The 23748-nt window shown below is 35.7% G+C and overlaps 1 long non-coding RNA gene across 1 annotated transcript; it reads right to left on the bottom strand.

Moving 5' to 3' along the window:
* Positions 1-8834: 8834 nt before the first annotated feature.
* LOC129255501 (uncharacterized) lies at positions 8835-23515 on the bottom strand. Its single transcript, XR_010293266.1, has 3 exons — positions 23442-23515; positions 22744-22806; positions 8835-13559 (listed from the first exon to the last, which is right to left on the bottom strand). It is a non-coding gene; the product is annotated as an uncharacterized LOC129255501 (long non-coding RNA).
* Positions 23516-23748: the final 233 nt, after the last annotated feature.

Genomic DNA, 23748 nt, shown 5'->3' with positions numbered 1-23748 from the left:
TCATTGTGCTTGAAAACGGGTTTCCCCGAATTCCCGCCCTTGGAATGTGTCCCACATGTGTGACCTGTTAACCTGTTGTTTGAGTGCGAATCAGCTGATTTCGTGACCTCAAAAACTCTTCTTGGTGTTTACGCTGGATGGGGGCTATAAAATTAAGAAGATCTTTCTCTTTTATTCATTTTTAATAAACTGTTCGTGATTTTCAAACTACACCTATAGTGATATTGTGATGCAATTTATTGAATCACGTACCTCGATCATCCCACTCATGGTGGAAGTAAATATTTCTTAAATTCACCAAAAGATACATGTAAAGAAAGATTATTCGGCCGTCATCATCGGTAGAAGTATAGACACGTCTATAAAAATGTATTCGCTTCGAATATTGACTTCTTCACCAATCCCACACACACGATCTCAACATCCCCTTGTCATTGTCCACGCCACGACCCCTCCCCTATCGCTGTCTCCCTTCGACCATCCTACAACCCCACCCCTCTTCCTCTCCTTCACAAACGCTGTATTTGTAGGCCTACATAATGTATTATGTAAAAATAGAAATCTTATTTCCTGTCAATTAACCTATACTTTCAAAACATTTTAAATCGCAGTTAAGAACAACAAATTCGTAATATTAGAGTATTATGAATGACTAAAAATATTTCTCACGCTCGTGATGAAGCACAGCACATTCATTATTTTATAGGTGAGTAACGAACAATACAAATGAACACAGCAATAATTGACAGTGATAAAAGAATCTCGATTGGAAATTATTAGTATAAACATCATCAACAGAAGTCTTATGAGAGTTATAGTTTCAGTGAGTTTCGAATAAACCAAACAAAAACCCATGCAAATGATATAAGTTGGGGACCCCGTCTCATGAATACCGATGCCCATTATTTGGAAGCCTCGGAAGAAAACTTCCGAGGCTTCCAAATAATAATACCTCGGTCACATTTGCTCTACAGCGAGTCGAAAACAGCCGTTTTATTAATTTTCATTCAAACCACCTATATTCAGCTGGTACAAAAAATGTTAAAACGGCTGTTTTCGACTCGCCGTACGGCCGCCGTAGACATGTGACCGAGGTAAAAAAGTCGAAACAATCTTTGGATTTAGTAAGGGCGTGACGCAGCGCAAGCTCAAAGGGCTACGCATTCGGTCCGTAGATGAAGTCGGGCATTGTCATAAGAAACAACACGCATTCACAAAATTAATCGCACTTTCTAAGGATGTAGCGATATCGATCTGAACATTGGAAAGTATGGAGTTAATTTATCGATGTAAATAATCTATAACTGTAGGTATAAAATGAGATTAACTTCAATTTTTAAGTTATCAGTAATTGCCTTTCTGCTTCAATCGCAATTCGCGCAACCGTTACGGCTGTGTGGCCGGAGAAGCATTAAATAGACATAAAATGTGGTGCATTTAGCAGCAATCTAAGCTCGTCGATATTGATATTTTCGATAGCTACCGCGCTTTACGCGGGAGGGAGGACACCCCCCTCCCGAACCCTCCCCCCCGTTTTTTTTTTGGATTTAGCACCCCTGAATTTACCTTAAAACAATCGATAAATCAGCATTAACACAAAATGCCTAAAGCACTTTTTCTGAGCACATTTTTGAAAATCTGGACCTGACTAGCATCTGTATTGCATCTGTTGATATTGATTAGAGCCCCTCTTGGCCATTTAAAAGGCATCATAATCCAAAACTTCAAGGGGCTCCGACCCCTCGAGCTAGCCAGGGGCCTCCTTAGCAATATTTCGCTCGTTCGTGCTAGTGGAGCAGTAGATTCCCAACAAGAAATACGGAGTTTTCACAAAAGTAACTGAGAATGGCTGGTCTAACCCCTTCACAGAGAAGTAAAAGAAGGTGTCAGTCAGACTACTATAAATATAATAAAATGTTTTTAGTGATAAATTGAACAAATATATAAAAAATTTTATACATGGTTAGACCTATATTTAATTGGTTCTGTGAATGCAATCCTAGAACACTGTACCCTATTTGTATGTTGCATGACATTTAATAACTGATTTTATTAATGGAAGACCTAAAACTACTGGTAATTAATGTGGTAATATTACTCAACACCCTACCAAAATCCAGATTTCACAAAATTTACTATTTATAATCAATTACAAAATTACAATGTGACAAGATCCAGGTGCACTTAATGGCTGGATATTCCTACACAATCCCTACTTATTGATTAGAGGTCTTATTGAGTTAAATAAAGAGAGGAAGGCACATTAGACAAAAAATACATGTAGATGAATAAAAGGAATAATTATGGAACTATCATTCTACTGATCATTCTCCTACTTGGTGAGGTATGTCCAAGGCGAATACTTTGTCAGATTGATTTCATACTTGTTACCATGGCACTTTTATTCTTCCCTGGATAGATAGGGGCACCCCTAACCCTCTTCCTCTCATCTTGGACCTCCAGGGGGCTCTACTGATGATTCACCTGATGAATCATGCGACAGGGAAATACAGCTTGTCCTATAAAATCACAATAATGGCTTGCAATGTGTATCTGATGATGAACAAATGAAAAAAGACATGAGGTAAATGCCAAGTTTCTCCTCATAATATAGAGAGGTTGACCCTGAATTGATAGCCATAAAACTATGATCTAATTGATAATAGTTTTATTGCAATTTCGCCAAACTGGGGAAAGGGTGGAGAGTGCCAGGTTGTTCTGACTAACTGGGGCAAAGACAACCCTTAACTTTATAATCTACATAATGACTTCATACATCTCTTGATATTAGAATATAAAATAAAAGTTTGAGAAAACATAGCTAAAAATCAGACGGATAAAGGAATGGGTTGAAAAGTGTTAAAAGTTGATTAAAGCTTCTATGCTACAAAAACAGTACCCAAACTTTACTTTCCAAACAAATTGTTCACAAAAACTTTACTATGGGGCACCTATATAGATGACTTCATACATTTTCTTTATTTCTAAAGATTTGTTGACCCATTGAACACTGTAACAGTAATAGTAATACAGACAGTTCCTGTAGCCGTAGGTTTAATATTGACATTAACAGAAACGATCAAACCAAAAATTGTTCTAAATTCAGTTGATTTTCAAGTTTTACTTTACTATCTTCACACTGGTAAACACTAACTCAAACGTTATTATGGAGGTTCATGATTACTGTATATTATGTATTCTAAGAAATTGTTCATTCTTTTAAGATGACCTGTCATATTAACTTAAATTAGGCACCAAGTAAAAAGTTATTCATTACCAACATTATTTCATTACCAATCCTTACATTTCACCAAAGAGAAAAGAAAAGAGAGAATGCAGGAAAAGCAGTTATTGAAAGATGCATTATTGTACTGGAATTATGCTAAAATATGCTGTACAGACATTTGAAAAGGTACCTTTCAAGACTAATGTAGCCGAGTTTCAGGTATCCCTCCATGCACAAGGCTAAACCCTCTAGCATAAAGAGGGAGGAAAGGTGGAGGAAATAAGGAGTTGACAGTCTCTTGATGATAATATCAGCTGGATCTAAACCCTGTTTCAAGAAAGTTGTAATTAATCTCTGGTTACAAGCTACTATTTAAGATACCAAAGCCAAGCCATTTCATTGGCTGAAATCAAACCTGCAATAGAATTGTAGCAATTGTTATCAATATTAAGTCATATGAAACATGACTCTGGAACTCAAATGTCTTCACCTTTCTCCCCAGCATAATCCCCATCCTGTACATTGTTCTCTCACCTTCAACTGTAATAATGTCTTCGGTTCATGCAAATTTATTTATATAAAAACATATGATGATTCTCTTTCAACTGTTCAGAAAAACTACACAGTGAAAATACAAAGGAGAATTTAAAATTATCAATATAATGAAAGGATGAAGTGTTTGTTACGAAGCCCCAAACCGGACATTTTTTACAACGAAAAAAAAAAATTATTACGTACGTACGTAATATTATTACGTACGTACGTAGTATTATCACGTACATACGTAGTATTTATTACGTACGTACGTAGTATTATTACGTACGTACGTAGTATTATTACGTACGTACGTAGTATTTATTACGTACGTACGTAATAAGCACCACGTCGAACCTGTCGGGGAACCTGTACAGTCGGACTATACAAAACACGAAACCAAGATTTTAGCGATAATCTATCATAACTTAATCACAAATACAATAGACAAATTACCTACCATTGTAAAGCTTAGAATCTCATCTTTCATCTGAAATTACTTAGATTATTCCTCATTCACGCATGAGTGAGCAAAAATAATTTGAAGAAAGGATACCAAAAACTCATTTGGCGGGGGTATCTGAATTTCAAAAAGAAAATCACATGCCTAAAAACTTCAATGTCTGCTCTTTTAATCACAGAAAACGGTCAGAATTAAAAAAGTTCTTTTCCCTCGAAACAATGCTTGTATTTCCATAATTTCATTAAATAAACGTACGTGTTTTCACCGGTTTCCCACAGAAGTTATCGCATGGTTAACAAAAGACTTAAAGGGATGGTCCAGCTAGGCTGGAGATATTTCTAAATATAGTAAAATTCACATAGCAAAATGCTGAAAATTTGATTAAAATCGGATGACAAATAACAAAGTTATTGAATTTTAAAGAATTGCATTGTTTTGTTGAAACAGTTCTAGGCATGTCTTAATGAATATTCATTAGGTGGGCTGATGTCAGTTTTGTAAAACATAATATGTATGTATGTATATATATATATATACAGCGCGTCCCAAAAAAATGTCCCTCTGACAAATGGCTGAATTAATTCTAAAATTACGTATTATTCTGAATTAAATGTGCAGAACTAGAAAGTTCATTTCATATTCTAACTTCTGTAAAAATTTCATTGGTTTCGCTTCAGCGGTTTTGAATACACAATATATTATGTAACAGTGGTGCTTTTCAGCCCATTCCAAGTTTGCATGCAGCAATGCTGTATGTTCTGCACTGTCTAGCATATCAACTCCCTTTGATCCTCCAAAAATCTGACAAGGGAATTCCCTAATCTGACCAGGGAAGTCCCCATGAACCCCATGATCAAACCTAGCTCATCAAATCGCAACCTTGAGCATGTTTAGTAGGTCAAGAAATGTTACACCAATGCTGGACAGTCCATTGCAAGTTTGATAATGTTAAATGCAACACTGGTGGAGACAATAGGTCATGCCTGTTTCAGGCCTTGTTCAATGTTTCACTCATTTCAACTACATGTACTGCATTCTTGTTGCATTAATAATTTGTTATTAAGTTACTGAGGTCAAGTTAATTTACCTATTTGATTAAAAAAGTCAATTTCCACTGGTAATGTTCAAATTTGCAAAGTTACACTTGTGATTTGTCCATCATTGTTTAGCTTATTGTACTCATCCATTTTTTTCAGGTTGATACATCTATTCCCCATATCAATCATAAAAAAATCTTCATGATGGATATTTCATTCCCTTCTGAACATGCTCATGTTTGTGATTTGATCAGCCTAGTCAGATCAGGGAATTGTCCCTGCTCAGATACTGGATGTTAAATGGGGGTTAACATGCTAGAGGCAGTGCATAAATACTGCATTGCTGCAAACTTGGAATGGGCTGAAATATACCACTGTTACATAACAGAATGTGTATTCAAAACCGCTGAAGCGAGACAGATGAAATTTTTATAGAAGTTAGGTTATGAAATGAGCTTTCTAGTTCTGTTCATTTAATTGAATATGATACTATATTTTGGAATTAATTCAGCCGTATGTCAGAGGGACATTTTTTTTGGGACGCGCTGTATATATATACATATATATATATATATATATATATATATATATTTTTTTTTTTTTTTACCTATAGGAACGGGAAATTCTAAGCACATTTTGTCATATGAAAAGAATAACTATTTTTAGTTCCTCTACCTAAGCGCGAGCTGAAAATATTGTTGATATTCCAATCTGAAAAAAGGGACAATAAGGATTATGAATTCATAAAAAGGAAATTTTTCATTTAATAATAGGCCAAATGAGAACGCGAAATTTTGGAATTCATACAGAAGTATTCTCACTCACCTAAATGCGAGCGCGCAGTGCTAGCTGATATTTTTTTACAATCAGACCTAAACAAATGGGACATCTTGAGAACTTTATGGAATACACGATCGAAGAAGGACCTACTTCACGTAGGCCTATGTTTCGAATAATGCGAGTGCGCATCAGACAAAATAATGAAAACTGATCTATGTCTGAAATGGAATATGTTTTGTGTATTGACTTAAAATTGAATATTTTAAAGCTCCATATCAACTTTTATTAATTGACATGAAAGATTTTTTTTCAAAGTATTCGACCCCCCTCCCCCCGTCATTTTATTCACTCGTGACCCGTCTTCATATTCTTATTTTTCCTTCTTTTTACCCTCTCCTTTAATACCTTTCGTTTTTTTTTTCTTTCTTTCCCCCGAAGTATTTTTTTCGCGCCGCCAATAGGGGGAAGGGGGGGCGCTGCCCTTTTTCCTGGATCCGCCTATGCTGACCCCTGCACTTAAAAAAAAAAAAAATTAGGATGTGGTTGATAATAACAATGCTTCTTTGAACGTACATTATGCTAATTTTGTTATTCTTGCTACTCCACAAACAGACTAAGCTCGATCACATAATGTATAAATATTATAATGCCAACACTATTATGGGAGGGGTGACCCCCCCCCCCTTAACTAGTGTCCAGCAGATCTAATGTAGTCACAAAAGGCGTGGAAATCGAAAGATTGACATCCACAAACTCTGGTCCGACTGTCATTCTGTCAAGAATACAGGTTCGACGACGGTGCTTATTATGTACGTAAGTATTTATTTATTTAGTTTTATTGTTTAGTTATACAATCTGTATACCTTCGCGTTCGCATTATTCATGAAGGAAGATAACCATCCTTTTCATAATTACAAAAAGAGTATTCCGTTGTTAGATCTTTTTAAAGATTAAAGTGCCCGAAGCGCGAGCTGCAAAAAATCAGGACCTAAAAACTGGACATTATATAAGCACTTTTTATGCACATGATAGGCAGATAGGTATGTAACTAAACAATTATTTATTGATGCGGGCGCAAGGAAAAAGTTTGAGATTTAGATCTCAAAACAGGATAGGCCTACTCTATTCATATTTTAATGAAAAGAATGGTTAGTTTCCCACATGAATAATGCGCGAGGGCGAAGCTCGAGCTGAGATATTTTGAGATTGATCAGACCATCAAAAAAAAATTACAGAGCACTTAAAAAAAATCAATTTGTAAATCACACAAAATAACTTATTTCATTCCCTATTCTTATTTGCCTCTTTTTTTTAAATCATTTTCTTTCCTTCCCTTCCTTTTTTTTTTTTTTTTTTTTCTTTCCCCTTTTTTTTCGCGCCGCCAATGGGGGGGGGGTGGCCTCTTTACCTTCTGGATCCGCCTATATGCTGGCCCCTGGATTTTTAAAATATCAATTTCTTTAATAATGACAATGTTTCTTTAACCGTACAATATAGTTAATTTTGATATTCTTGTCACGCCACAAACTGACTTTAAAGCTCGATCACACGTTACGTACAGTGTAAAACATTATGGGAGAGGTTACCCGGCCCCCCACATATATTGTCCAGCAAATCACGCGATCATTAAAATGTGCTGTAATGTGAATATGTAGTCACAACCCGGAGTCATAAAAGCGTGGAAATCAAAATAAATGAATGAAAAAAATTGACATCCATATATTGTATATCCAAACACTTATAATCCGACTATACAGGTTCCCAGACAGGTTCGATGCGGTGCTTGTTACATATACGTACGTAATAAATACTACGTACGTACGTAATAGTACTACGTACGTACGTAATAAATACTACGTACGTACGTAATAATATTACGTACGTAATAGATACTACGCACGTACGTAATAATACTACGTACGTACGTAATACATTTTTTTGTTTTCGTTGTAAAAAATGTCCGGTTTTGGGCTTCGTAGTTTGTAGCTTTCGATACATTAAAAAAATATGCATTCAGGCAAAACTTTTTGAAAAATTTGAAATATGCCAAGAAGAAGATATTTTTTCAAAGATTTCCCAATCCCATGAAAGATACTACTAATTTTATATGTATTTGTTTAAGTGGAGTTGTTTTGTTGATTGACTTATATGTTGATAATGATGTAGTTCAAGCTCTATAATAAAATGAGACTAAAGCATTTTGATCAACACATCTAAGCCACTACACTTATTAGAGACAAAGGAGGGGGGGGGGCGTGAGAGGCCTAGCCAATGGAAAACATATTCTTCTATTAAAAAAATAAGTGATCATCAGAATATGTTTTGAAATACAAAAGTAACAGTGAGGAGGAATGTCTTCTGAACATGAATATGACTGAAATATTACACATCTTGAACAAATATTCTTTCACATAATACATGTATATCCCCTTATTTCAAGGGGATCTCCTGGTATTGGGCCAGTCCTGGTAAATGTCACACAACAGATTGACATTTAATGAAGTTATTACATGCAGATCATACAGTAATTACCTTGTTAGAGTACCAAAGGGGCTAAAGGGTGGGAATAAAACAGCTGCAGTTAAATATCAAAAGAGCATGTAAAGGACAGCACTCACAGACCTGACGAGATTTGCTCTGAAAAAAAAAACCCACACGCTTATAACTATCAAATCCTACAGTTTAATGAAATGGGGAAAAAAATACAAATGATGCCTAAAGCATAAAATTAAAACAGTTTATACAGACAAACCCTCTGAATTATAAAATTTATCAAATAGTTTTTTTTTTCTTTACAAAAATATTCTAAGATCAAAATCCCTCTTGATTTCGACTTTGAGATCAAAACTTGGTTCTAAATCACATATCTTCATTTTGTAAATATGAAAACAAGACGTTAAATGGATGATATTAAAAAAAAGAATTTCGATATCTCTAAAAATCTGTTTCAAACTACTAAATTTATCAGAAAACAATTAGATTGATATTTTTTCTTTGACTTTGTAGAAATTTGATTAAAGAAGCTGCTTTTTCTTGAAGTTTACTGATTTTTCCTTTATGGAAAAATGAATTTATCACGCAAAATAATAGATGTATAATCCTAATTAATGAATTGTTTTTATCCCTATGCAATACAATGCTCTGTTCTTATTTGCTCATTTTATAGCATTACCATATCTAGGGACAGTGATTTTCCGTTTCAAAAAATTGCCTTTTCCGTTTCAGAAAATCTCAAATTCCTTTTCAGCATGTCAGAAAACGGAAATTCTGTTTCCCCATAGACTTTGTACACACGGAAAAGTGACAATTCCGTTTACACATTGAATAGCAAAATCACAACACGTACAAACACTCGCACTGGTCAAAATTTGTATCTGCTACTGTACCAACAACACAATAGAATCCGTTCTAATCGGATCTATGTGGGTGCATAAAATATTTTTACAAACCCATTTAGCATGCATACATCCTCACCTTTCACATTATTAGCATTATTTCACGGTGAAATGATATTTCATCGATAATTTTGGGTTTTTTTGGACATCGTTATGATTAGTCAACAGCTTTTGCCAATCCGCCATCTTGGATTTTAAGACCACGATATCATGCTGTTACATGTTCAAACGTAGAGGGCAGCAACACACGACCGTGTAGTTGAATGATATGTGTGCATGTGAAGCCCAACCCGGCCGGCCGGGTATACGGGTACGGTGCGGGGTACAATCGAGTGTGCTGATGTCGAGTGCAGTCACGATGTGTGAATTGTCATGATAGTAGCGAAGTGAGATCGTGTTTTCTAGGGTTTTGTGGCCATTTAATATTCTCATTTTGTTGTGATTTCGGAGTAATTTCTGTTGCTATTCTGTGTCTTTTGAGGGAAAATACGTTTTCCGTGATTTTCCGTTTGAAATGCCACTTTCCGTTTCAAAAGGCCCTTCATATCTAGGAATGATGAACACAATAATTTACATGAAAATTTGAGCATGAGACCAAACACCTTTAAATATTTGGAACATTTTCTTATATTTGGCTTTCTCGTTTCTACAAATAAATCACATTAAAACAAACCTCGTGAATATTTGCAAATTTACTACTATATGCTTTAAGTCTTTTCTAAAATTCTCCAATCAATCTTCAATAAAAAATACTAACACAGAAACATAATTTCAATAAAATCTTGCAGCATCCTTGGAATCAAACATTTCATCAGGAGAGATCAAGTCATATTTAAAACTGGACAGGACTGGTCGAAGATTCAAGTGGGCGGATTAAGTGAAGGAAGCTGAAGAAATGACAATATCCCAAGTTTGATCCACTCTGTGTGAATGGATCAACCTAAAAATGTCCTGGCGTTGCAGCGATAAATCCATCTGCTAATCCAAGCTTAATCTTCTAACCTCGATCTCTTGCCAGTCTCAACAGATGCAAGTCCAATTTCTTACTCCACAGAGATAGACAAACAGGTCAGGAGAATCTTAAAATTACATGGGCTGTCCCAATTTCTATCGTACTTGCCTCTTGTCTGGTCAAATTCTGTGGAAATCATCAGCATTGGTTGTGATGTATTTAATTAAAAGTTCAGTTCCTATTAAATGTTAGTCTATACAAACCCCCGACCCCTCCAAAACAAAATCTTATATCCCACTTTGTTTTGAATATTACATGTTGAGTCTTCTAAAAATTTACCAATGATTAAACCATGGGAGTGATTTACTGTGATATCATTCCTAAAAGAATTTTCTGGGCTCAATATTCATCCCAACCTAATTTAAATCCCAACACACTGGTCCATTAAATTGCTTTTGGCAGGGATTGATTTACTATAACACTAAATATTCATAAGCACACTAAAATCAATAGACTCAAATTTTGACCATGACTTCATATTTCAGATATTTTGGTTGTATTTTTTTGTAGGTTATATGTTAGTGTTATAAAATTGAAATTTCACTGAATACAGGAAAAGTAACACCTAATATCTGAATTTCTGTCAGAGTCAGTCGACTGGTATAATTACCACATTTGTAGTAAAATCAAACTTTCATCGTGTTTGAGTTTTACTCTCATTGCTCACACAGGGCCAGCTTGGTATACGCATTCAGACATAGCCTCAGCTGTGGGCTCAGCTGTGGGCTGTGTCCTGGTGGAAATGAGGTGCAGTGAACATTTGTGACAAGTTGGAATTGGTTCAGATCACTTTTATCTTTCACAGTGATTCCAATGTTCATATTGATCCCAAAAACCTTTAGTGAATCAGTTCCTGAAATTTATATTGCTTTCAGGTTTAATACACAGATTAAGAGTTATTTCGTTACTTGTTATAAATTATAGCCTTCAGTGATTAACCCCCATTCAGCCTATGGGTCAGAAAAAATGGTAATTTAAAATTAAAATACACAGAGATAAGGAAAATTTTATTTTTCAGTGAATATCAGAGCAATTCTTTCAGGGATAATCATTAAATTTAATATCTGTGTACCGTACCAGGTCTTTTTTTTCAGCCGAAAAGGAAAGTGGTAGCAAATGGTATGAAAAAATGAAATAATTGCACATGTATGCAATATGCTATAGCCTAATACCCCCCTAATTATACTTACAAGGAACATTATCTCTTTTCATATGGAAATAGAACATTTTGTTTCATAACTTTTTTCTGTATGTTTCCTTGACAATGCCACTTGAAATCTCTCTGGTATTAATCATTTCTTCCACACCCATTCCCCCGAAGGCAAGATCTCCGGTTACAGCTCAAACACCTTGTTACTCATACACATAGTTGCACATGGATCATCTAGCTGAACTTTTTAAAATTATTTAATGACTGGCTTGTAAAAAGATTATGTTTATACCTATATTGCATGAAGTTTTTGAATTATTCAATGATTGGCTTAAAGATTCTCAGTTACATTCATATTAGTATGATATTCATACCTATATCGGATAAACCCTTTCTTTGGTTATGTTTTTACAATCTCTGATCCAATTATGCATAATCTTCATTCTGACTGAAAGATCTTTTCTTGACTGATTCTGTTGAGGTAGGAAAGTCAAAATGTAAATTCACATTTATTTTTATGAAAACAGTTTGTGTCACATCAAATAACATTATCACCAAAATTTCCAGCTGGTATTAAGCCATGATTTTTACATGTTAGCATTTATAACTCCACCTACATCCTAGTTATACAAAGTAAAAGGAAGTCAATATGCACAGTGCATAGTAAAGCTATGCATTTTCAGGTTCTTAATACCTGCAAGGCCTATATTTTGAGACATCAGGCAAAATCGATTGAGCATTTATAAGATATGGAAGCTGGCCATTACAAGCTGATAAGGGCTAGTTTGAATGAGGTGGGGTCAAAGGAGTTTCAAGGGTTACCAATATTGCCTTTTGAAGGAAAGCAAAGTATTCAAGCCAAGCTTAATATTGTACCAACTATTTTTTCGGCTTGCTTCTTGGAACCATCCTGATTGAATCAATAAATAAACCTTCTTGCCTGTATCCTATAATATGATTCCACTTCAGCTAGGGTATAAGTCTATGCTAAAATCATGAACAGCAAAGAAGATAGAATTTATTTAAAATGTATTTATGTTTTCTCTTGCGATAATGGAGAAGAAAATATTCATCATTTCAGAGAGTTCTGAATGGTTTGAGTGCCAGATGCACTGACTGACTAGATATCTAGAAGCAGAGATTTATGTTGGAAGTGGCTTCCAATATTTAAACCTCATGTTCAGACCATGGTTCCAGTTTAACCAGAGGTCAGAATACATGCCAAAGTCTGCAATTGTGACCAGAGGAATGCTGCTGTTCCTTATACTCACTGATGGTATTATGAATCCCACCATTGCCTAGCATCCTTTGGCAAGGCATCCATCCACACCCAGGTGTTAAATGGGAACACGGTAGGATGAAAAAGCCTATGTAGTATGCCTAGCAATGGAGTCTTTGAACTCTTGTTGGAATGCTCCCCAGGGAGCGGAGAAAGTGCATACATTGTATGCGGGCATGCCAGGATCCCATGACCGGGGTAATCATATATCCGTACAGTGCCTTATAGAGACGTCGTTCCGATGTATAAAGCGCTATATAAAAGTGGATTATCATTATCATTTATTAATCAATCTCATCTATGAAAAGCAAGCGTTTCTATAATATCATCATCTAGCTTCAATAGTGATCGCAGGGGATACCATATGGTCATGCCTTGATCATTTTGATTTTTCTTTTACAAATGACCAGGTAAAATTCTGTTACATGATGAACAATGACACCAGTGGCTTTCCATACTTGATATCAATTGAAATCAATACAGTTAATAAGACATGTATATACATGTGAAAGTAAGCGAAGTGAAAGAAACTGTAAAAGAGATGGCTATGAGTTTACCTTCCTACATGGTATGTAGAGATGAGTGAATTACCAAATCGCTGCATACCAAAGTAATTGATGAAACCAACATCACTCAGGGATGTCATTGCCCTATTGATCTGCTCTCTACTCCCCTTCATCATTCTGAAAAAAAAAACAATATAATTCACAAGTTATTGTTTTCTTCAATGTTTATGATAGATGCCAGTTGCTAGCTAATTTGCAGTACAGGATAGGGTAAGGGTTACAAACACAGAAAGGTCCAAATTCACAAGAGATGGTTTTGATTCTGTGGTTTGAAACCATGGTTTGGGAGGATTCTCATTCAATGATTTCACTTAATTTGATGCATATATTGAGAAAGAGTCTAATAATTAATGTATGCTTTTGTCACAAGACACTTAATTTTACTTCTTGAAAAATCATAGGGGCAGTTTCACTCCTGTCCCTACCCTAACGGAACTGCCCATGTTTCCCTCCTGTCCCTACCCCTATGGAACTGCCCATGTTTCCCTCCTGTCCCTACCCATATGGAACTGCCCATGTTTCCTTCATGTCCCTACCCCTATGAACCTGCCCATATTTCCCTCCTGTCCCTACCCCTATGGAACTGCCCATGTTTCACTCCTGTCCCTACCCCTATGGAACTGCCCATGTTTCACTCCTGTCCCTACCCCTATGGAACTGCCCATGTTTCACTCCTGTCCCTACCCCTATGAAACTGCCACTGTTTCCCTCCTGTCCCTACCCCTATGGAACTGCCAATTCTGGCCTCCTGTCCCTACCCCTATGGACCTGCCCTTGTTTCCCTCCTGTCCCTACCCCTATGGAACTGCCAATTCTGGCCTCCTGTCCCTACTCCTATGGACCTGCCCATGTTTCCCTCCTGTCCCTACCCCTATGGAACTGCCAATTCTGGCCTCCTGTCCCTACCCCTATGGAACTGCCCATATTTCCCTCCTGTCCCTACCCCTATGGAACTGCCCATGTTTCCCTCCTGTCCCTACCCCTATGGACCTGCCCATGTTTCCCTCCTGTCCCTACCCCTATGGAACTGCCCATGTTTCACTCCTGTCCCTACCCCTATGGAACTGCCCTTGTTTCCCTGCTGTCCCTACCCCTATGGAACTGCCAATTCTGGCCTCCTGTCCCTACCCCTATGGAACTGCCCATGTTTCCCTCCTGTCCCTACCCCTATGGACCTGCCCATGTTTCCTTCCTGTCCCTACCCCTATGGACCTGCCCATGTTTCCCTCCTGTCCCTACCCCTATGGAACTGCCCATGTTTCACTCCTGTCCCTACCCCTATGGAACTGCCCATGTTTCCCTCCTGTCCCTACCCCTATGGACCTGCCCATGTTTCCCTCCTGTCCCTACCCCTATGGAACTGCCCATGTTTCCCTCCTGTCCCTATCCCTATGGAACTGCCAATTCTGGCCTCCTGTACCTACCCCTATGGACCTGCCCTTGTTTCCCTGCTGTCCCTACCCCTATGGAACTGCCAATTCTGGCCTCCTGTCCCTACCCCTATGGAACTGCCCATGTTTCCCTGCTGTCCCTACCCCTAGGAACTGCCCATGTTTCCCTCCTGTCCCTACCCCTATGGAACTGCCCATGTTTCCTTCCTGTCCCTACCCCTATGGAACTGCCCATGTTTCACTGCTGTCCTTATCCTTTGGAACTGCCCATGTTTTTTATCTCCTTTATCTCTCTATCATTCACGATTTTAATTGTTTTATTTCATTAGTTCCCCCCCCCCCTCCTCCTCCTACTGCCCTTCCCTCTCTCTTTCTGCCCTGTACACTTTTTGTCATGTCTAGTTTAATAGTTATATTTGACAGATAGGAAGGAACTTTGGATGAGTGAATCATCCTGTGTGGTTTTTATTTTAGGATTTATCCCTTCAATCATCATACATGTATAACACCTCCCATGCCTACTCAGTACTGTACATCACTACTATCACCTTGGTAATAAACTATATCTCTGTTTTACAATTTGTTTTGTTTAAATGTATTTGTAAATGAAAGATTTTTCTTAATATAAGTTTTTGTACAGTATTTGGATTTGATAGATTTCATAGTTTCTCTAATACATAAAAGGATGAATGGTATACGTATTCATGTGAAATGGTAAAATATGCCTGTTCAGGTGATAATGACTAGAATTATTTTATAAAAAGACCTTTGAAATTTAACTTTGCCTTGAATCTGCTGATGAAAACTCTATTCATATAGGCTACAAGTCTTCATGGCATCTATATCTCAATCTGAAAACAAAATGATAACAGCTTTATTCATTACGAGAAGTCACATGTCCCGTTCCTATCAAACTGACTTACAGTTCAAGCATTTTCCATTTTCTCTCCTTCTTTGGCATGACACCTTGGAGCAGGAAGTTCAAGGCACTTTGAAATAGATCTCCAATTCTCCTATTTCTTTCAAATTGATGCTACTTTTACCTGAATGACAATGGTTGTAGACAGACAAGCCGGATTGTAATTTCAAGAAAAAATAAAATAACCCCACATTAGTCAACAATGATTTTAAGACAGTGACTAAGGCGTTCCCTCATACCATAAATACCCAATTTATTCTCCAAATGTTATTTTTGAATACCAAACAGCTTCTTTGATGGTGTGAGTCATTGAAAAGCAAAAGGAGGCATAACCTACGGTGTCATATTTCAACTAAATAAAGCCTCTAATATTGCATGATTATGAGAGCATATCTCATATCTTTCAAGCATGAGCTAAAAAGGTATCATTAATAAAGCTCATGAGAATGTTCTGTCTGCACTTTAAGAGCAGAATAAATACCATCCCTGTCTAGTATGACAGAGAAATAATGGTAAAACGGTGAATTCAATGAACTATTCAATGAAAGGTAAACTGTACAACCAAAGAAACTAATCATTTTTATCATAATTCATCTATTTAGACATTCTTTCACTATAGCTTCACTCTAAAAAAATGATTTCTCTGAGAAAGATCTATTTGAAATGATAAGAGACAAACAAATGTTTTCCAAAAAAAAAGAGAGCTTCAATTAAAAGCAATCATTTAGCAGAAAAATATGGGTTATCAGTTTACAATTATTCATGCAAACTCAAAATATTCATGAGAACCTGCAAGCTTGTCAACACCTTGGCCTTCATCCTTCTGTTTCATTCGACTTATGATTCTTTGATTCATCAAAATTATGTATACTGTATATATGGAACAAGTTGTTATTCCCTCAGTTTCCGTAATCATATAACATGATCTTTTAGCCTTATTATTTACTAAAGAAAACTTTAGGTAAAAAACCCCAACAATTATCATTTTAAGAAACTAATTAATTGCCAGTGTTGATTTCTATCTCTTCGATAATTATTTGAATAATGCCCCCAAAATATATCTTCTTTTCTGTAATAGGCCTATACACTCTTCAAAAAAATTACTGCCTTAATCGATTTAAACTTATTATTTAAAAAGAACAGTATCCTTACCTATGATCATCATAAATATATCAGAAAAAAATCTTACATTTTATTTTGCAGAGAGTTACTTTGGTATCTATGCATTATGAAAATGCAAAAAATAATATAGGTTCATGTGCTTATTTTTTTTCTACGGGTCTTCAAAGTCGCCGTATTTGAATGATATGCAATCTTGCGCAATCAAGAGAATTATGCCTGTCTTAGACCTCACGAATTCACCAAGTGAGTTTAAATCATCTTTACTCCGTAGATACTGCATCAAACTTCATCAAATTCTCAAGATATATAAGAAAGTGTATACCAAAGTAAGAAAGTCTTTTAATTGAAACAAGTGGAATGCCTCTGGCCGTCTCACCTGCATCACGCGATTCAATATAGCAGCAGTGCTGATTTTGAAAACTACTATAACTCGCACAAGATGTTCAGTGATACTTGGTTACTCTTATTTCCACGTTTTATGAACTAGACCAATACACTTATAGAGATATGATGGCAATTCAACAAATATCCCCAACGTGGCCAAAGTTCTTTGACCTTACATGACCTTTGACCTTGATCATGTGACCTGAAACTCGCACAGGATGTTCAGTGATACTTGATTACTATTATGTCCAAGTTTTATGAACTAGACCAACACACTTTCAAATTTATGGCTGTAATTCAACAAATACCCCAATTTGGCCAAAGTTCATTGACCCTAAATGACCTTTGACCTTGATCATGTGACCTGAAACTTGCACAGGATGTTCAGTAATACTTTATTACTATTATGTCCAGGTTTCATGAATCAGATCCATAAACTTTCAAAGTTATGATGGTAATTCAACAGATACCCCCAATTCGGCCAAAGTTCATTGACCCTAAATGACCTTTGACCTTGGTCATGTGACGTGAAACTCATGCAGGATGTTCAGTGATACTTGATTAACCTTATGTATAAGTTTCATGAACTAGGTCCATATATTTTCTAAGTTATGATGACATTTCAAAAACTTAACCTTAGGTTAAGATTTTGATGTTGATTCCCCCAACATGGTCTAAGTTCATTGACCCTAAATGACCTTTGACCTTGGTCATGTGACATGAAACTCAGGCAGGATGTTCAGTAATACTTGATTAACCTTATGGCCAAGTTTCATGAACTAGGTCCATATACTTTCTAAGTTATGCTGTCATTTCAAAAACTTAACCTCAGGTTAAGATTTGGTGTTGACGCCGCCGCCGGAAAAGCGGCGCCTATAGTCTCACTCTGCTATGCAGGTGAGACAAAAACTATATCCATTTGGAGTCAGCAGCGCCCTCATTTGGCAAGAATGGTTCAAAAACAAATCTTCAAAGGCGTGAATCTACTCAAAAATTAAAAAAGTATTTTGTAAGCTGCAATTTTTTTCAAATCCATGTCATTTTCATCAAATTCGGCTAAATTGTAGAGGAATGCATATCGAATGTGTAGGGAAGTTAAAAGTATGGGGTCCATGTGCTCTTTTTTTAACTATGAGTGTCAAAAGTGATGCGAGTTGGCATGAAAATCGCCAAAATGCGCCGAAAACGTGCAAAAGTCTAATAATGCCGTCTCAAATGCGAATGGTTACGTAGTTTTTACCCAAAACATTCAAAATCCATGTCATGTTCATCATACTCTCCAGATTTGTAGAAAAATATATTCTGAAGACATTAAAATATTAAAAATATGGGGTCCATGTGTTCGTTTTTAAACTATTGGTGTCCCAATTGTTCCAAGTTGGGTTGAAAATCGCCTAAAAGCGCCGAAAACATGCAAAATTCTCTTAATACCCTCTAAAATGCAAATGGTCCATATTTCGCTCCAAAATATTCAAAATCCATGTCATTTTCATCATACTCTGTAGATTTGTAGAGGAATATATTCTAAAGGCATTAAAATGTTGAAAATATGGGGTCCATGTGCTAATTTTTAAACTATCAGTGTCCAAACTGTTGCGAGTTGGCTTGAAAATATTGAAATCCACCTAAAATGCGCCGAAAACGTGCAAAAGTCTAATTATACCGTCTAAAATGCAAATGGTTCCTCAGTTTTGCACCCTAACATTCAAAATCCATGTCATTTTCATCATACTCTCTAGATTTGTAGAGGAATATATTCTGAAGAAGACAGAAGACATTTAAACTATGGGGTTCATGTGCTCGTTTTCAAATTATCAGTGTTCAAAGTATTGCGAGTTGGCTTGAAACAGCCAAAAATGTGCCGAAAACATGCAAAAGTCTGTTAATACGGTCTAAAATGCGAATGCAGACCTGCCAACCTCTGGGAATGAAAAACTGTATTTTTCCCCCAAAAAAGTGTATTTCATAATAAAATGCTTGGCGCACTCGCTCATCACCGCGCTCAAGCTGCATGCAAGCTAAAATGCGCACTGCTCTTGCAGATGAAAAATAAAACATTGAAACATGTGTATAATTCACCCTGGTTTTAACAAAATGATTGAAAAAAAAAAGTAACCTGAAATTACATTGATCTAATAACCATATTTGTGTATGTTTTATGAAATAGAGACATATAGAGATGATTTTTCTAAATAAATTACGATTTTGTAAAAAAATAAAAAATAAAATAAAATAAAAACGTACTGCCGTATTTTGGTTGCAAAAACGTACTAAATACGCCTAAAACGTACTGGTTGGCAGGTCTGCGAATGGTTCCGTAGTCTTGCTCCCAAACATTGAAAATCCATGTCATTTTCATCATACTTTGCACATAGACACTTTAGCACCTGAATATTCCAAATATGCAAATATTAGTATGGGTCCATGTGCTTGATTTTTTGCTATAGAGCTTCAAAGTTAACCCAAATGGATGTTCTTAAGAATTTCGCATCCAATAGAATTTGGCATTTCAAGACCTCACGAGATCACAACAATGAGTTTAAAGCCCTATTACTCAATCAAAATCCATGAAAATTTCATCAAATTTTGCAATATGATTAATAATTTTATCCATAAGATGGATAATCTATCTATATTGCTGTCAATTGTTTGCTCATTTAAGTCTAACAACACTCTCAGTTCTTAGAATTTGCGGAAAAGATACTCAACCTCAAATATGTCAAATTTCAATAACAAACTTGAGAAGTTAAAGAAATGCTGCACTTTATTCAAAACCCATGTCATTCTCACCAAACTTTGCAAAGTTGTAGAGGAAGGTATACCTAAGAGGTGCAAACACTAAAAAATATGGGTTCATGTGCTTGTTTTCAAACTATCAGCACTCTTATTAGAGCAAATTTGCTTCTTAAAACACCGAAAACGCGCCAAAGGCAGTATCTATGTGAGGAAAATTTCCGAACCACTTTTCCATTTATTCAAACTCGGGGTACGTCACATTCATCATACTTTGCAGCACTACAGAGAAACTATTTTGAAATCTTACAGGAATAAAAAAAATGGTCCATGGAATAATTCCAGTTTATTAGCTTCATAAAATAACACATCAGATCTGCAGTTAAGGAGAAAAATCAGCTCACATTACCTACAGCTGATTAAATCACCAGTTCATCCATTGTGACGTCAGCGCGCAGATTGTAAAATATGCGCAGATCATGATGCGTACAAATATAACTGTGGAACGTCCTTAAGTGCAATAATTGTTTCTTTGATCATTCTTATACATGTCTTCCTATTTCCCCTTTCCCTTTATGTATTTCAACATGAATTACAACAGGCAAATCACTACTTCCCTCCAAACTTTCTGCCAATTAGAAATAGAGAATAATTTGATTGACGAGCATGTTCTATTCTCTGCTAAAAATAGGAGAGCCCCAGTCTGGCTTTTAATAGAGGCATTGTCTTTTAAATGCTTCACTAATAATGACTGATGAAGCAGAATCAATATAGGAATCAACAGCAAGCAACAGTCATCAAGAAGACTGACTTTCAGCAACAAGAATTCATCATGATTCACTTTTACAATTTGACTTCCAAACAGATGTATGTAGATGTTTTGTCATCTTTGTAAATATGAAATTATACAATATGTATTGTTCTTGAAGGGTATCATTAAGATCACCCATAGTTATATTTCATGCCAAGAAAAAAATCCTTAGATTTTAAAACGTAAATGTCATTTCTATATTATTATATTTATCTGATAATTCATTATTTTCATTTCATTTATTGTTTCTGCAACTTGTTCACATATATAAAAAGTAACAAAGAAAATACATAACATACATAACAAAATATTTAACAATAATAAAAATGTGAACAAGGTCGTATTTTCTATAACAAAGATTTAAAAAAGGTTGCAGGGGTTGCCACTTTAAGCTTAGCTTGACTTTGTGGCAACCCGGGAAAACAATACCATCTTAATGTATAAGAGTGCAGGTGCAGAGTGAAGGGGGGGGGGGGGCCGAGGAAAGAAAGAAACGCGTGATCCTTACAATGTATTTTCATATTTTATATCATTTCATGTTTTCTTCTGGCTTAAAAAGTATGTGTTTCAGTTGACAAAGAGAAAGAATATTGATACTTATTTATTGATTTGTTTACAAATTAGTCAAATATTCAATTCTCAATTGATTTATTCATTCATTCTTTGAATTATATGGTCATTCATACATTTGTCTGCTTTTTGATTTCTCTATTCAACAACATATGTAACCATAATTCGTCTCATTTGTTTCATTTGATTGTTTAACTTCTCTAATTGGTATACTTCATCATAATGTATCAATTATTCATTTATTCGTTCATGTTATGTCTAACTTCCGAAAATGTGAATTTCTTACGTGCAGTCATATTGACAAATGCAATGAAAGCTATGTTGAAGGGATGTCTTGATCATTTCATCTTTCCCATTACACAGATCTCGAGCCAGTGATGATGAAAGCGGATATATAGTCACATTTATTAAATACCAGAAATATACTGACAATCAACTGTCCTAGAAATGAATTCAGGAAGTCACATCTTGCCGGACACAGGAAATACCTAGTCTCCCTGTACGCATGGGGGGGGGGGGGTCTCTATCATCCTCGTTTGCTGTCATCATAGTTCATACATACACTACAATGATGTATATTGTACTGCATACAACACTCTAATAGCCCCCACCCCTACCCCCCCCCCTTGTTGTCACCCCAAGTCAATTTTGATGTGAACTCAATATTTAATGATTCGCATTCATTAAAATGTTGTTTGCTAAGTTATGCATGAACTTACAAAAGTCTGGAATAAAGCAAGCCGCATGTGTATCTAATTTGGAATAGGTGAAATTGAATTATGTGCAATGTTGATTAACATTTACATTCCCATTTTCAATATAAAAAGGAAATTATTTGAAAATTAGGCAGAGCTTATATGCATTGTAATAACCATAAGGCTCACATTTTAGCACTTTATATTCCAGTTGTTTATAAAATCATGCATAATTTTAAGAACAGCTTTATGAAACAGCTCCCTGGTACTTACACTGCTACCAATGAGGCACTCGAGCATTTTTCACAATGAAATCCCCCTTATACCAATTTACCCCACCTTGGTAGAGTATACATGCAAATGTAGGTTGTCTTACCAAAGGTACATAGTAGGATTTAAACCCTATACTAGGTTTGTCCACTAAACCACAGCACTTCTACATTTATGAGAAAAGATGCTGCCGTCAGAACATAAACTCTAGAGCTTTTAATATATTCGGATAAAAACTTTTGGTAAATTTGCTGATTTTCAAATAATCAGCAAAATACATTCCAAGCAAATTATTATCACCAGAGAGCTCTCAAGAATTAAATGACTGTCCAAAGCCTCATATCAACATTAAGGAGTCTCATCATCTAAGGAATTATTTTTTCCCCCAGTTTCCATAAAAACTTACCTTAATATGATAATGAAATGATTGCCAGACAATTCTCCTAGGTTGAGTGGCTTATGGGCATATCTAAAAGGAAAAAAATCATTAAAAATAATTGAAGAAAACCATTACAAAAGGACCAAGTGTTGTCATTGAAATCAAGTCAAGTCACAACTTATGTACCAGCAATTCTTATTGAATGATTTGTCTCAGTCTACACATCTGTTAAAATACCGCAAAAGTCAAGTACACTAAAAAAAATCAATATTTTCTTTTTAAATACTAAAAAAAATTCAAATGATTCATAAATATAATGACCTTCATAACTACTTGTAAGCTTAAGATTTATGTTTAGACTCCCATGCATAATGGAACCCGAGTACCTACACATGTACTTGTACAAAGTGAGAAAAGGGGGAAATCAAATTAAGAGTGAAGGGATCGGCAGTGGCCAAACACCTGTTGATGGTTAGCTCATTGCTTAACTTATTTACAGAAAATCTTGTAAAAATTGAGTTCTCAATCCAATATACCTTGAATACACATACTAAATATAAACATACAACAGATCATAGTGTATACCAAGGAATTTCTGTGATTGCAATAGACCTTATTCCAAAAATTTCAAAATGTAAAATATATAGTTTGCCTCAAAGTTGTACAACTACCTATATTGTATGATTGTATCATAATATATTTCAAGAAATATTCAATATTATCACCTGAAATTGCCTAATCGAATGCATCTTAAGACTTTGTTGAGCTGTGCCAGTCTCTCCCCATCAATTCTGGAGAAAAAAATAAGAAAAAGAGGAAAATTTAATGTTACAATAAACTTGTGCAATTAAAAAATCAATTTTCTTAAGCTATGAACAAAACAAAAGGATTTACATATCACCTCAGGGAAATTCAAGCAATATAACCTCTATTTTACTCATTTGTCTGGTGGAACACTATTGCCCAAGACAGAAGGAATAAAAGAATTATTAACTTATCAAAATTGCTCTAACACATATTTCTGTTATAATA

Source organism: Lytechinus pictus, chromosome 3 (assembly GCF_037042905.1).
Source record: "Lytechinus pictus isolate F3 Inbred chromosome 3, Lp3.0, whole genome shotgun sequence".
Classification (NCBI taxonomy): Eukaryota; Metazoa; Echinodermata; class Echinoidea; order Temnopleuroida; family Toxopneustidae; genus Lytechinus; species Lytechinus pictus.
The sequence above is the reverse complement of the archived record's forward strand: the minus strand, read 5'-3'. Positions and strand labels throughout refer to the sequence as shown.